Source organism: Sphaerodactylus townsendi, linkage group LG07 (genome assembly GCF_021028975.2).
Source record: "Sphaerodactylus townsendi isolate TG3544 linkage group LG07, MPM_Stown_v2.3, whole genome shotgun sequence".
NCBI classification, from domain to species: domain Eukaryota; kingdom Metazoa; phylum Chordata; class Lepidosauria; order Squamata; family Sphaerodactylidae; genus Sphaerodactylus; species Sphaerodactylus townsendi.
The window spans coordinates 113,727,290-113,742,497 of record NC_059431.1 but is presented as its reverse complement, the minus strand read 5'-3'; positions in this window follow the sequence as shown (position 1 = coordinate 113,742,497).

The following is a 15,208-nucleotide window of genomic DNA, read 5'->3' as shown; positions in this document are numbered from 1 at the left end:
CTGTCTGTCTGTCTGTCTGTCTGTCTGTCTGTCTGTCTGTCTGTCTGGGGTCGGGTCGGGTCGGGTCGGGCGGTCTGTATGTATGTATGTATGTATGTATGTATGTATGTATGTATGTATGTATGTATGTATTTATTTATTTATTTATTTATTTGATTGTTTAGATTTGTAGACCGCCCCATCCCCAAGGGGCTCTGGGCGGTGCACAACAAAGTCAGTGTATATACAGTTTATAACAAGAGATCACAATAAGTGACCACATACACAATTATTACATTTACTAAAATCTATTAAAATCCATTAAAACAGCGGTCAACGCAATAATTTATTTATTTATTTATTTATTTATTTATTTCGATTTATTATACCGCCCCATCCCCGTAGGGCTCTGGGCGGTGTACAATACAATGCACATATACAGATAAAAATGCACGTATACAAGTAAAATAACTAAAACCATTAAAAGCAGCAGTAAAATAAAAACTAGTAGAAAGATTAAAACTAACACGCAATGGCGTCCGACAGATCCATTTCCAAACCCTCTTTCAGGGGGAAGATCAGCAAACCCCAGATGGCAAAGGCACTGATGTAAAGGCCATGGGGGGGGGGCACCATCAACGGCTGGATCCTCCAAAGGCCTGGCGGAACAACTCCGTCTTACAGGCCCTGCGGAATTCAGTAAGGTCCCGCAGGGCCCGGACAGCTGGTGGGAGAGTGTTCCACCAGGCTGGGGCCAGAGCTGTAAAAGCCCTGGCCCGTGTGGAGGCCAGCCGTATCATCGAGGGGCCAGGGACCACCAGTAGATTGGCCTCCGCAGAGCGAAGAGGCCGTATAGGGACATGTGGGGCGATGCGGTCCCGAAGATACGAAGGTCCCAGGCCGCGTAAGGCCTTAAAGGTCAGCACCAACACCTTGAAGATGATTCGGAACTCTACTGGGAGCCAATGCAGCTGGCGCAGCACAGGCTGGATATGATCCCAGGTGGCACTGCCTGTAAGCAGACGCGCAGCTGCATTTTGGACCAGTTTTAACCTCCGAATCAGACGCAAGGGGAGGCCCGCGTAGAGCGAGTTACAATAGTCTAGTCTGGAGATGACCGTTGCATGGATCACTGTGGCCAGATCGGTCTGGGAGAGAAAGGGGGCCAGCCGCCGGGCCTGGCGAAGGTGGAAGAAAGCAACCCGGGTTATATGGGCCACCTGGATCTCCATTGATAGAGACGAATCCAGGTGGACCCCCAGGTTGCGTACGGAGGGGGTCGGTGCCAATGTGACCCCCTCCCACACCGGCGGCTGAAACATCCCCCTCTCCCCCTCACGGCCCAGCCAGAGGATCTCCGTCTTCGATGGATTCAGTTTTAACCTACTCTGTCGCAACCAACCAGCGACCGCCTCCAAACAATGCTGTAGAGCTGCAGGGGCGGTGGCTGTTCCCCCCTCCATCAGCAGAATGAGCTGAGTGTCATCTGCATACTGATGACAAGACAGCCCAAAACTCCGTACCAGCTGAGCAAGGGGTCGCATGTAGATGTTAAACAACAGCGGGGATAATAATGCCCCCTGGGGTACACCGCAATCAAGTGGGCACTTCCGGGAGGCCTCATCCCTGCACCTCACTTGCTGAGTCCGCCCCCGGAGAAACGAGGCAATCCACTGAAGGACGGTGCCCCGCACTCCAGAGGCAGCCAGGCGGTGGGTCAAAAGGTCATGGTCGACCACATCAAACGCTGCGGTAAGATCTAGCAATACCAGCAGCGCCGATCCGCCTTGGTCAAGCTGCATACGGAGTGTATCTGTGACGGCGACGAGAACAGTCTCCGTCCCATGCCCAGCACGGAAGCCGGACTGGAAGGGGTCGAAAGCCGATGTGTCATCCAGGAAGCCTTGAAGCTGCTCCAGCACCACTCTCTCAATTACCTTCCCCAGAAACGACAGATTCGAAACGGGGCGGTAATTGGCCAGATCCCTAGGATCTAATTATGGTCTTTTTAAGAGTGGGTGGACCACTGCCTCCTTCAACCCATCTGGGAAAACTCCTTGCTCAAGGGAGTTATTGATGATACTCAACAGATGGGGTCGTAGCTCCGCCTGGCAGGCTTTCACAAGCCAAGACGGGCACGGATCCAGAGGACAGGTAGTAGGTCTAACAGCAGCTAAGGTCCTGTCTACAGCGGCTTCATAGAGTAGGGAAAACTGGGCCAAACACGGGCCAGAAGACGGCAAGGGAGTCTCCAGTTCACTAATTGTAGCCAACGTGGGTGGGAGGTCATGGCGGAGCGACGCAACCTTATCCGCAAAGAAGCTCATAAATGCCTCACAGCTGATATCCAATTGAGAGTTTGATGACCTCTCTGACAAGGAGGTCAATGACCGAATTATGCGAAACAATTGAGCTGGGCGAGAGCTAGCGGACGCGATGGAGGAGGAGAAGAAGACCCTCTTCGCTTCCTTCGTCGCCATCTCATAGGCTTTCATAAACGTCCTATAAGATGTTCGCGCAGCTTCGTCGTGAGATTTCCTCCACACTCGCTCTAGACGTCTAAGACCCCGCTTCATTTGACGCAACTCCTCCGTATACCATGGAGCGCGTCGAAAACGGGGGCGTAGAGGACGCCGGGGGGCAACAACATCGATGGCATCGGAGAGCCGGGCATTCCAGTCCTCCACCTGCTCATCGAGTGTGCCGGCGGGTTCAGGGTCCCGAAGAGCATTCAGGAAACCAAGTGGATCCATAAGTCTCCGCGGGCGGGCAAAAATCGGCCCGTCGCCTAGACCGGGGTGTTGCGGCAAGTCCATCCGGACCTTCAAGGCATAGTGGTCGGACCATGGCACTCTATTGATAGAGGATACGACCAGGTTCATCCCTGACCCGAAGACCAAATCCAGCGTGTGACCGGCCTCATGGGTGGGGCCAAAGTTGATTAAGGAGAGGCCTAGCGTCGCCATGGATGACACTAGGTCCGCGGCCGCCGTACATGAGGCGGCGTCGACGTGGATGTTGAAGTCCCCCAAAACAATAAGTTTGGGGAACCGCAACGCCCAGTCCGACACCACCTCCAGCAGCCGTGACAGGCTGCCTCCCGGTGCGCTAGGCGACCGGTACACCAGGAGAACAGCCAACCTCTCCGAGGCCAACCACTCTAGGCCGACACACTCCATGCCAGTGATCTCCGGGACAGGGACTGCCCTAAAGGGGATAGACTCACGGATGAACAATGCCACCCCACCCCCCCGGCCCTGTGTTCGTGATCGGTGAAGGCACGCGAAACCCGGGGGCGCGACTTCGCCCAAGGCGACGGTCTCACCTTCGCGCACCCAGGTTTCGGTGACACCTGCCAGGTCCACCTGCTGGGCACCGAGAAAATCTCGAAGTACCATGGTCTTGTTGTTGATGGACCTGGCATTGATTAGCACCAATGACGAAGCAGAGTATCCCTGATCCCAACCACCATCGTTTCTTGGGATAGGTCGGAGGTCAGAAGGTGGGCGAGCATAACTGTATCTCGTACATCTTCTATCATATGGCCGCCGCCTACCGCAGTATCTGCCCCGTCCCATCAAAACGGGGATCCCCAGCCCCAAAGTTAATAACCGGTGTCCCATAACCCAATTTATTAAAAAGCCTCCCCAAAAGGAGGGAACGGCCGGACTCCTCCCTAGGAGGGTAATGTAGATGTAGACAAAAATAGAGTGGTAAAAAGTGAGTAAGGGGGGGGGTGCCCTTCTTCTTCTACACATGTCTGCAGAGTGTCAGGGTCATGCCTTACATGGTTTTGATATGCGTAACCAGGGGTGTATCTACCAAGGGGCAATGGGGGACAATTGACCCGGGGCGCCACTCAGTAGATCACGTGGGGGTGCGCAAAATCACACCACCCCCTTACGTGATCAAGCCGGGAGCCAGCACATGTCCCTCTGGCAGGAGGCCACACCTGCCTCACTCCAGGGGCCGGCGAGCCTGCGGCTTACCACTCTCCGGGATCCGGGTCCAGCAACTTGGTAAGCTCAATCGCCCCCCCCGGAGCACAGGCATGGCCACCGCCTCCCATCTGAGCGGGTGAGGTGGCAGCAGCCTGCACCTTGCCGTCACTGGACCTGGCAATCGGTTGCCAACGCCTACCCACTACAGCCAGAGCAGAGGCCATGCATACCTCACTCCAGGGGGGGTGGTGGGCCCGCCGCTGCTGTTTGCCGATGCTGGATCCCAGCAACTTGGCAAGCTGCGGGCCCGCCCGCCTGGGCACCCCGGGAGCCGGTAAGCAGCGGCCCTTGCCCCAATGAATGTGGGTGGCGGCAGCAGGCTGGCTTCAGGTTCTGGCTTAATTTGGGTAAGGGGGCAGGGGGGGAGGGGGGCATCGGAGCAGGTGTGGCCCCAGGTGCCATTTTCCCCCAGTACGCCTCTGTATGTAATCATTGCCGTCTGAATTATATTCTCTGCATTTTGTCTTGACCTAAATTCATGGCTTGGCGCTGCTTTTAGGACAACTTCTCAGGCCTCCCCCGACATATCAGAACCATGGGAAAAAAATAATTGTTGTTATCTAGGGGCTTTCCCCACCGAGTTGAACTGGTTTCTACCTAGGTTCGCCTCAGTGAATCCCCACCGCCACCGAGCTCAACGTTGTTTTGTCTCAGTTCTAGCCCGCCCCCCCTCAGAACTGCGACATCCTTGTCGCAGTTATGAACTACACTTTTCTACTGGAACAAGGTTGATACTGTTTCGAAGCTTCGAAGTGGGGAAGCATCGAAACGACACCTCATCCGTTCAACCAATCACAAGCTGCTTTTGTGGCATGCGCAGAATGGGAGAGTCATGGCGGGCAGAAAGCACGCCTTTTTTAATAACTTCCTCTGACGTTTCAAAGCTACGAACATATGACTGCTACCAATGCTTCGTAGCTCCGACTGAAGCAGTTTGGCGCGTTAGTGCTACATAGCTGTGACGTACGAAAACTGTAAAAAAAAAAGAACGCTCCCATTTCCCGCCGTAATACAAGCGCCAATCACGATCGAGGAGCGAAACAGGCACCAAGATGATCCCGCCCACTTAGCTCGGTTCCAGGGGGCCAACTCAGTTGCTGTGGGGACAGCCTGGAATCGCCCTCCACTGAAGGGAACCGAGTCGACCTTAGCTCCCTTCTGTAGTGGGGAAAGCCCCCCTAGTCTCTGGGCTGGCATCCAGGAGGGCTCCATATTATTATCTGCTCCTGTTAGAATAGCCTTGGTATCAGGTACAACTGAAAGTAACGGTTACCAGATGTTCTGCCTTGGTGCCAGGTACAACTGAAAGTAACAGTTACCAGATGTTCTGTTACCAAATGGGAGGGGGAATTTTATGGAGATCAATGTGTGTCAATTAGCGATGTTCGTTAGAACTGGCTTTGAACCGGTATGCCTGGATTTCACATCCATAATAAAGGATACTGAGCAATACACCAGAGTCTGATTATTAGAACAAGATCCAGGGATCTAACACAGACGTGACTGTCCCACTTAGCGCTTATGGATTCCTTAGCAAGCAAACGTTACAGAAGCGAAAGCCTTAATGTATTCATAATGTAACTTGTCCTGAACCCTTTGGGGATAAGGCAGGAAATAAATAAATAAATAAATAAATAAGAAGAGTTTGGATTTATATCCCCCCTTTCTCTCCTGCAGGAGACTCAAAGGGGCTGACAATCTCCTTGCCCTTCCCCCCCTCACAACAAACACCCTGTGAGGTGGGTGGGGCTGAGAGAGCTCCGTAGAGCTGTGACTAGCCCAAGGTCACCCAGCTGGCGTGTGTGGGCGTGCACAGGCTAATCTGAATTCCCCAGATAAGCCTCCACAGCTCAGGTCGCAGAGCGGAGAATCAAACCCGGTTCCTCCAGATTAGATAAACGAGCTCTAAATAAGATCCAGAGTTCCAAGAAGAAGATGAAGAAGAAGAGTTTGGATTTATATCCTGTTTTTTTTCAACTGTAAGTAGTCTCAAGCACCTTACCAATCCCTTCTCTTCCTCTCACCCCAACAGACACCTTGTGAAATAGGTGTGGCTGAGAGAGTTCTAAGAGAACTGTGACTGGCCAACAGGCTTCAGATTAGAGTCCGCTGCTCTTAACTCCTACACTATGCTGGACAGGAGTCTCTATCCCTTCTTCCTGCCAGCCCAGGCCACTCTGCTCCATCCAGACAGACCACACAACGTGCTGGAATCATCAGCCGGGGCCTTCTCAGTAAGACGCCTGCCAGGTTTTGCAGCCAAGTAACTCCTTGCAGCAGAGGGGGGTGGTGGTGGTGGTGATACAAGGACTTGGCCGGCTCCCACAATCAACAGCACAGAAGGAGTCTGGCATCCCCTCCTGGACCTGTGCCACCTCTGGCAACACCTCAGGGACTTGGCTTGGTGCTGGCCGGCGACGGCAGAGCAGGCCCGAGGGGGATGGGACACAAAATACCTCCAACCGGTCTGCATTCCTGCAAAGCAGCGAACTGACTCAGACAGCTGCGTTCCTGAGAGTTTCTAACCCTTTTGTGACCAGGGGATGAACATGAATGGAATGACCGGTGAGAAGTGAATCTGAGAAGTGAGGGCCGGACCCAGGGTTGCCCGCCCAACCTCCACATGATCAACCGCGAAGGAAGTGGGGGAGGTGGCTGAAAGGCAAATTGTCCAAGCAAGCACTTGTGCGGCGAATGGTACTGTCTTGCCAGTATCTTAAACGATTAGAAATAAGCTTTTGGACGGTGTTACACTGAACAACATACAACAACACAACACGCAAGCCTTTATTGGCATACAACACAGTAGAAAACTTTAAAACAAAACAAGGTTAAGAAATGCAGTTCAAATTACTAATTTCCAGTATAAAATTTGCAACAGTTTCACAAAAGAGCACATCAGAGCTGTTCAGGAGATTGGGTATCTTATAGCACTCATGCCACTGAGAACGTTGCAAGAGAATGGAATTCATGTATTTCACGCGTATCTTATTGTATTTAGGGCATGGAAACAGAGAATGGTCAAGTGTTTCAACCGTAGTCCTATCACATGAACAACCTCTTTTAGAACGTTCCATATTCTTAAATCTTCCCTCCAGCAGAGCTGATGGCAGCACATGACATCTTGCAGTAGCCAAGGCTCTCCTCTGGGTGGGATTAATCAGCAGACGAAGATATGCTGCCATAATTCCACGCTCGCAGGGGATTAATAATGTAGTCGGAGAACAGGTTGTCTTGGCAGCACGAGTCAAATTATGAAAATCAAGATCCAAGAGCCTATTCTTAACTAGTCTGGAGGCTTCCACCTTTGTGAGCATAAGGAGTGATTCCCTAACCCTTGCCAAACCCTGCTTTCTCCAGTCTGCACCTTGAAATCTCCAGGAGTGTCCCAAACTAAAGTTGGCAAACTTACAGGCAGCTGACTGGGGTAGATCTGATGCCAATTTGCAGCATCTTTCTGAAGTTTTCTTGGGGCTCTCCCGGCTGATCCCTGCAAGTTAAGATCCCCTTGGCCTGGAGTTCTGCTTTTGTTAAAAATAGACACACCTGCCTCCTTCTGGTTTACATAAGAACAGGTGGATGTGGGTAGATGTACACGTGGATACCCCTCAGAACAACAGGTTTTTCCTGAGGCATGTAAAGGATTATGGCCGGAGGTTGAAATTCTGCAGCAGCTGCGCATGCAACGCCCTCCTCCGGACCTCAATTGCTTTAGATGCCTTCACGGGTGTAGGACTGGGGCCTTGTGGAGGGATCCAGACCTAGGACCCGTTTACAGAGTGGAAAATGCCCCTTGGCTTAAGGTCACTAAAATTAGGCATGGCTCATCCCCAGAGGAATATGATCCATCCCGGCTATGCAAAACCTTTTGTGAGGCATCTGCAGGGCAGCACGCCCAGCATTGTGGCTCACATCAGATGCCTGTGAGTTCAATTCCTAGCACATGCATTGGGGAAAGAGTTGCCAACAACCAGGTGAGGCCTGGAGATCTCCTGAAGTTCCAACTGATCTCAAGACAACAAGGATCAGTGTCTCTGGAGAAAATGGGTGCTTTGAAGGGGGGGGCCTCTAGGGCATTCCATCCCTGCTGAGAGCCCTTCCCTCTGCAAACCCTGCCCTCCCCAAGCATCCAGGAATTTCTCCACCCTGAGTTGGCAGTCCTAGGGCGATTCCGCACACGAGTAAAATAGGTTCGACCCAGTTCCCTGAGAAGGGTACTAACCTAGGTTGAAGCCATTGTTGTTCCCCACTGCAACCAGCTTGATCCCAGCTCGGAGGGCGGGATCATCCTGTGCCTCTTCACCGCTCCGTTCCAATTGGCTACTGTTCTACGGCCATGTTCCGTCTATCCCCACACACGTTATTAAAAAAAAACTGCCACAGGAATGGAGGGACAAAGGTGGCGTTTTTTGATTGGCCAGCTGTACGCATGCCCGAAACACTCAGCTGTGATTGGCTGAATGGGGGACTCCTGGCACCAGAGATTCCACACTTTACTGGAATCGAGCTGAGTTCGAGCGTGGTTCCCTGAAAAAGTAGTAGTTCCCAACCGGAGTCGGCAATTTGACCGGTACACGCCAGGCCGAAGCTTCAGAATTTTACCAAAGGCTCACGTCGATCCCAGCAGTTGTGCTTGAACAGTGGGTCGAGCGCCAGCTTTCAGAACTTAGGTGGAACTACGCAAGTGTGGAATCGACCCTAATTGAGAACCTTCCAATGGAACCTTCCAGTGGATGACATGAGAGAAAAGGCTCTAATTGGCAAGAAACCCACTTTTCCTCTTAATGTGATTCACAGCATTGCAATTTCCAGGTGGGGCCTGGAGATCTCTTGGAATTAAAACTGTTCTCCAGACAAGAAAAATCAACTCCCCTGAAGAAAATGGCAGATTCAAAGGGTGGACTCTGAAATTATACACCAGAGAGATCCCTCCCTTCCCTAAATATTACCCTCCTCAGGTCCAACCCAAATCTGCAGGCAACTTCTGTGACAATCAAATAAGGCTGCAGACCAATTCCTAGGACTGCCAACCTTAAGGCAGAGTCTGGAGATTTCCCAGAATTACAACTTAACTCCACAATATAGAGATCAAGACTCCTGGAAGATATAGCAACGTCATAGGAACACCCTAGAGCAGAGGTGGGATCCAGCAGGTTCTCGCAGGTTCCCGAGAGTAGGTTACTAATTATTTGAGTGTGCCAAGAGGGGGTTACTAATTGGTGATTTTGCCACGTGATTTTTGCCTTAGTTACGCCCCTCCTCTCAGCAGTAGCACGCAGAACTTGAAGCAGTCTAGCAGGAGGTGCACCGGCGTGTGTGGCAGCCTGCGCCTGCATGCATTCATTTCCCGCCCAAGGATCGGCGCAGCAGCTGTGTCCTTGCCACAGCCCCGCCCAGGAATGCCCCGCCCCTGGATTGCCCAGCCCAGCTGCATTGGCGCTACACCACAGTTTGAATCCCACCACCATGGGAACCTGTTACTAAAATGTTTGGATCCCACCACTGCCCTAGAGACTAGGAGGGATCCTAGAGATACAACCACATCCCCTTGCTAAGATGTTTTTTGATACCCAGACTCTACCCTCCCCTGATGCGTATCTCTCCCAAATCTCAGGGAATTTCCCATGCTGGAGGTCAAAATAAGAAGAAATGGGATTGGAACGTGACTAATTCAGGATAAGGAGCTATTTTTGACTACAGTGAACTTGTTTTTGTTATGAGGAGGAGCAATTTCACATAGATTATTAGCTCCGCTCTATATGTGGGATATGTATTTACATGTAATCAGCAGAATTATAGGGTTTCTGTATTTGTATTTCATAGATGTCATTAGAATAAGTACGTGTGGGATTAATAATTAGGGGAATAAATGCTTCTGATCCTTTTGTAGCCTGGTTAGTGTTGGGTACCTTTTTGATATACTCTTAGGCCAGCGGTTCTCAACCTGTGGGTCGCGACCCCTTTGGGGGTAGAACGACCCCCCACCTCACAGAGGGATTTACCCTAAAGAACCATTGGAAAAACAGTAACAAAATTACAGCTATATGAAGTAGCAACGAAAATAATTTTTGGTTGGGGGGGTCACAACATGAGAAACTGTGATAAAGTGTGGCAGCATTAGGAAGGTTGAGAACCACTGTCTTAGACTGTAACACCTCAGTTGGTAATTATGGATTTTTTTTTCCAGCAGCAGCTATGATGGGACAGAGCCCAGAGATGTGAATACTCATTGCTTGCCCTCCTTTCTGGAGCAAAGAAAGGCTTGGGTAGGAAAACTGCTCCTGGAGAGTTCCACAGTGTGGAGACCCCCCCCCCCCCAAGTATGTCGGGAGCAGCAGTGGTGTAGTGGCTAAGAGCAGGTGCACTCTGATCTGCCACTTGAGTTGTGGAGGCTTATCTGGGGAATTCAGATTAGCCTGTACACTCCCACACACGCACACTGGGTGACCATGGGCTAGTCACAGCTTCTCGGAGCTCTCTCGGCCCCACCCACCTCACAGGGTGTTTGTTGTGAGGGGAGAAGGGCAAGGAGATTGTAAGCCCCTTTGAGTCTCCTGCAGGAGAGAAAGGGGGGATATCAATCCAAACTCTTCTACTCTTCTTCTTCTTTGTGGAAAACAAAATTGTCCTTCTCTGACTATTGACCTTCCAGCCTTCTGAGTCAAAGAAGCAGTTTTGCCTGTCAAGTGACTTGGCATTTGGGCTAATTAACAAATATTTAGATCCTTCCCCATTTATGTCTTCTATTTTATTAAATCTAATACCCTGCCCTTTTCTGACTAATGCCAAGTTCAGGGCAGCTTCCATGCATTATAATTTTAAAAAATCTTACCTATACAATTACAATAAATTAACATAAAACATTCATTAATTATAATAAACTAGAGGAAAAGCCCATTTTGGGTGGAAATGAAATGGGCTGTAGGAAAGGGTGGAGTGAGGCAGCCTCGTCCCCTGCAACAGGCTCTCCGTGCGCCCCCTCCTCGAGCAGCTCCTTTGCTCAGCTGCCGATCCTCTCACTCGCCGTCCTCCACCCAGCTGCCCCTGCAAATAAACATGCGCATACCTGGGGAGATGGCACTCTGGCTGCTGGGTTGGGGGAAGGTGGGCAAGGGATGAATATCCCACCAATGGGTGCGCAGGACTGAATTCTACACACCGATTGAGGCGGGATTCATTGTCAAAAGGCAGCAATTGGTGGCCGCTTAGGGAATTATATATGGTTAGGTTATAACAAAACACAGTAAAACAATACGATGGCAACTGGTCAAGTATTATAGGAGCAGCAGTGGCATAGGAGGTTAAGAGCTCGCGTATCTAATCTGGAGGAACCGGGTTTGATTCCCAGCTCTGCCGCCTGAGCCGTGGAGGCTTGTCTGGGGAATTCAGATTAGCCTGTGCACTCCCACACACGCCAGCTGGGTGACCTTGGGCTAGTCACAGCTTCTCAGAGCTCTCTCAGCCCCACCTACCCCACAGGGTGTTTGTTGTGAGGGGGGAAGGGCAAGGGGATTGTCAGCCCCTTTGAGTCTCCTGCAAGAGAGAAAGGGGGGATATAAATCCAAACTCCTCCTCCTCCTCCTCCTCCTCCTCCTCCTCCTCCTCCTCCTCCTCTTCTTCTTTTCTTCTTCTTCTTCTTCTTCTTCTTCTTCTTCTTCTTCTTCTTCTTCTTCTTCTTCTTCTTCTTCTTCTTCTTCTTCTTCTTCTTCTTCTTCTTCTTCTTCAGTCCCTCAGCCCAGCATCCTGTTATACACCTAATATAACCCCCATCGGGCGTGGGCGGTCCCCAAATCGAACAAATAAATAAAATAAATAAAATAATAGTTAACTATTGGGACAGGGAACGGCGGGGTGCAGAAAAGGTTAAGAGAGACCTGCAAGATAGATTGGACATGTGAGCTGCCTTAACCAAAAGCTCTTGTCTCACAGGCCCAATTTGGTGCTAGGCTGAAACAGCTTCCGTTATCCTGGAGGATGGCTTGTATCAGGCAATGGACCGAGAGACTATGACTCTGTTGATTCTCCTACACTATTTAGCAATTTTTTGCTGCCATCAATCATGGCATCTCTCTGGACCGGCTGCCCAGGCTGAGATTGGGAGTCACCATTCTGCGTGGTCCCAGTCCTATTTGGACAGGAGGTTTCCGAAGTGGGTACTGAGGGGGAGTGCCGCTGTTCACTTTTTTGGCTTTTGGGGTTCCTTCTTGACCTCTATGCTCTTTAACATTTGGCGAGGTCATCTGGAGACCATATGCGGATGATGCTCAACTCTATCTTTTACTTCCGGCTGATGCCACGAAGCCTGTAGAAAACTTGAACTGGTGCCTGGAGGCAGTTTTGGAGTGGATGCAGGCTAATATTTATTTGTTTGTTTGTTTGTTTGTTAGATTTGTAGACCGCCCCATCCCCAAGGGGCTCTGGGCTTAATAGCAACAAGACAGAGGTGCTGCTGGAGAGAGGGAAATCTGACCAGGTTTCAGGGATTTAAGGAGTCGCTTGTTCTGGATGGGGCTGTATTCTCTTTGGAAAATCAACTCAATTAGGAAAAAAGTTTGTGTCCATGGGAGACAGGACTAGAGACTTTCTTTCATGTGTAAAGTGGGAAATTCAGAAAACCGGAGACTATTGCTACAACAGTATATAGATATTCTAATACCATTTTTAAAATCAACAAAATAAGAAACAAAACCACTTATTCTCAGGGCGGGGGAGAACAGATGGAGAGGTTTGATGTTGACAGACATCCAATCATCCAAGAGTGGGCTGGAGGTGGACGATACAAGGACAACCAACGGAAACATGACTCACAAGAGAAAAGGCAACTCAGATTCAGCTTCCAAAAAGAGATTGGGGGAAAAGTGGTATCAAAAGAACCAGGAAAAAAGGGGGAAGGGAGAAAAAAAGTGAAAACTAAAGCCACAAAACCATATGTGGAAATTAGGGGGGTAAACTGGAGTAGTGTGGAACCAGAACCGATGGGGGGAAAATATAAAGAAAAGATGTTAGCCAGAAAGATCTTAGCTAGGGGTGAAGTCAGGTTCTAAAGTTAGGTGGCGTGAGCACATTGAAACAGGTGCCATGACAGATACCAAGTAGCAGCCTGGGCTGGAACCTGCGGAGGAAGAGCCCACCTTTAGGGGAGGGGCTTGAGCTGGAAGCGGGGGTTGGGGGGGAATTTTGAAAAGACGTCACTTTTCAAAAATGTGCTCAAGGGGAGCGTTTGCTCCCCTTACACCCCTATTAGCTAGGCCATTACCCTTAGTCAAAGCACATAAAAATCCTTTTCTTTCTAGGATGGCTTCGATTACCTCTAGGAAAGCTACACAGTTCCTTGGAAAATGATATATTAGAAGAAGAGGAGGAGGAGGAGGAGGAGGAGGAAGAGGAGGGAGGAGGAGGAGTTTGGATTTATATCCCCCTTTCTCTCCTGCAGGAGACTCAAAGGGGCTGACAATCTCCTTGCCCTTCCCCCCTCACAACAAACACCCTGTGAGGTGGGTGGGGCTGAGAGAGCTCTGAGAAGCTGTGACTAGCCCAAGGTCACCCAGCTGGCGTGTGTGGGAGTGCACAGGCTAATCTGAATTCCCCAGACAAGCCTCCACGGCTCAGGCGGCAGAGCTGGGAATCAAACCCGGTTCCTCCAGATTAGAATGCACCTGCTCTTAACCACTACGCCACTGCTGCTCCTTCTTCCATATGTTCTTGTGTATGTTCTATATGTTCTTGTAGCGTCTGGTCACTTTCATGCAAGGTATCTGTACCCTCTACCGCTACTGACTGGGTCTTACCCAAGCGTGGCTCGGACCCAACTGGTGGCCCAGAGGCTCCAAGGGGATGTTAGGTACCCCCATTGCCTGTGGTAACCAGGAGCAAACTGAGAGAGACCATTTATGCCAGCGGTGAGTCAGGGATGGCACTCGATTGATGTATCTCCCTGGCTCCAGACCAGGGCTATAAAAAGCGGGCGATAGTACCTAAATGATTGAGATGCATCCCTGTCAATGTAACTGCTTCAGATATGTGTGCGCTGCCTGCTAAATGTGACCATTGTGTTAATGAAACATTCTTTCCTTGATCTCACTGTATTGCTTTCACATGTTTGCTAGATAACTAGGCTGATCCTGGCAATTGCTCCCATGGGAAAGGAAGATGTTTCCGTTGTACTGTGGGGGCGAAAGTCCAGGTTGCTTTATCTCTGTCGCCGACCTTGGGGCGCCTGGGCTGCGTAGTAACTCTTCCTTGCATTCTTTGGGAAAACAGGAGGGGGGATCCTTTGGGGATAAAGAGGGGTACTGAAGCCAGGTCCCGCAGAACTGACTTCCTGTAAACTAGGAGGTTAAGAGGTCATGTATCTAATCTGGAGGAACTGGGTTTGATTCCCAGCTCTGCTGCCTGAGCGGTGGAGGCTTATCTGGGGAATTCAGATTAGCCTGTGCGCTCCCACACACGCCAGCTGGGTGACCTTGGGCTAGTCACAGCTTCTCGGAGCTCTCTCAGGCCCACCTACCTCACAGGGTGTTTGTTGTGAGGGGGGAAGGGCAAGGAGATTGTAAACCCCTTTGAGTCTCCTGCAGGAGAGAAAGGGGGGATATAAATCCAAACTCTTCTTCTTCTTCTAAAGTCCCTCAGCCCAGCATCCTGTTATACACCTAATATAACCCCCTGCGGGGGTGGGCGGTTCCCAAATCTAATTAATGAATAAAATAAATAAAATAATAGTTAACTATTGGGACAGGGAACGGCAGGGTGCAGAAAAAGTTAAGAGAGACCTGCAAGATAGATTGGACATGTGAGCTGCCTTAACCAAAAGCTCTTGTCTCACAGGCCCAATTTGGTGCTAGGCTGAAACAGCTTCCGTTATCCTGGAGGATGGCTTGTATCAGGCAATGGACAGAGAGACTATGACTCTGTTGATTCTCCTACACTGTTTAGCAATTTTTTGCTGCCGTCAATCATGGCATCTCTCTGGACCGGCTGCCCAGGCTGAGATTGGGAGTCAAACTCCTCCTCCTCCCCCTCCTCCTCCTCTTCTTCTTCTTCTTCCTCTTCCTCTTCCTCTTCCTCTCCTTGTTCTTGTTCTTGTTCTTGTTCTTGTTCTTGTTCTTGTTCTTGTTCTTGTTCTTGTTCTTGTTCTTGTTCTTGTTCTTGTTCTTGTTCTTGTTCTTCTTCTTGTTCTTCTTCTTCTTCTTCTTCTTCTTCTTCTTCTTCTTCTTCTTCTTCTTCTTCTT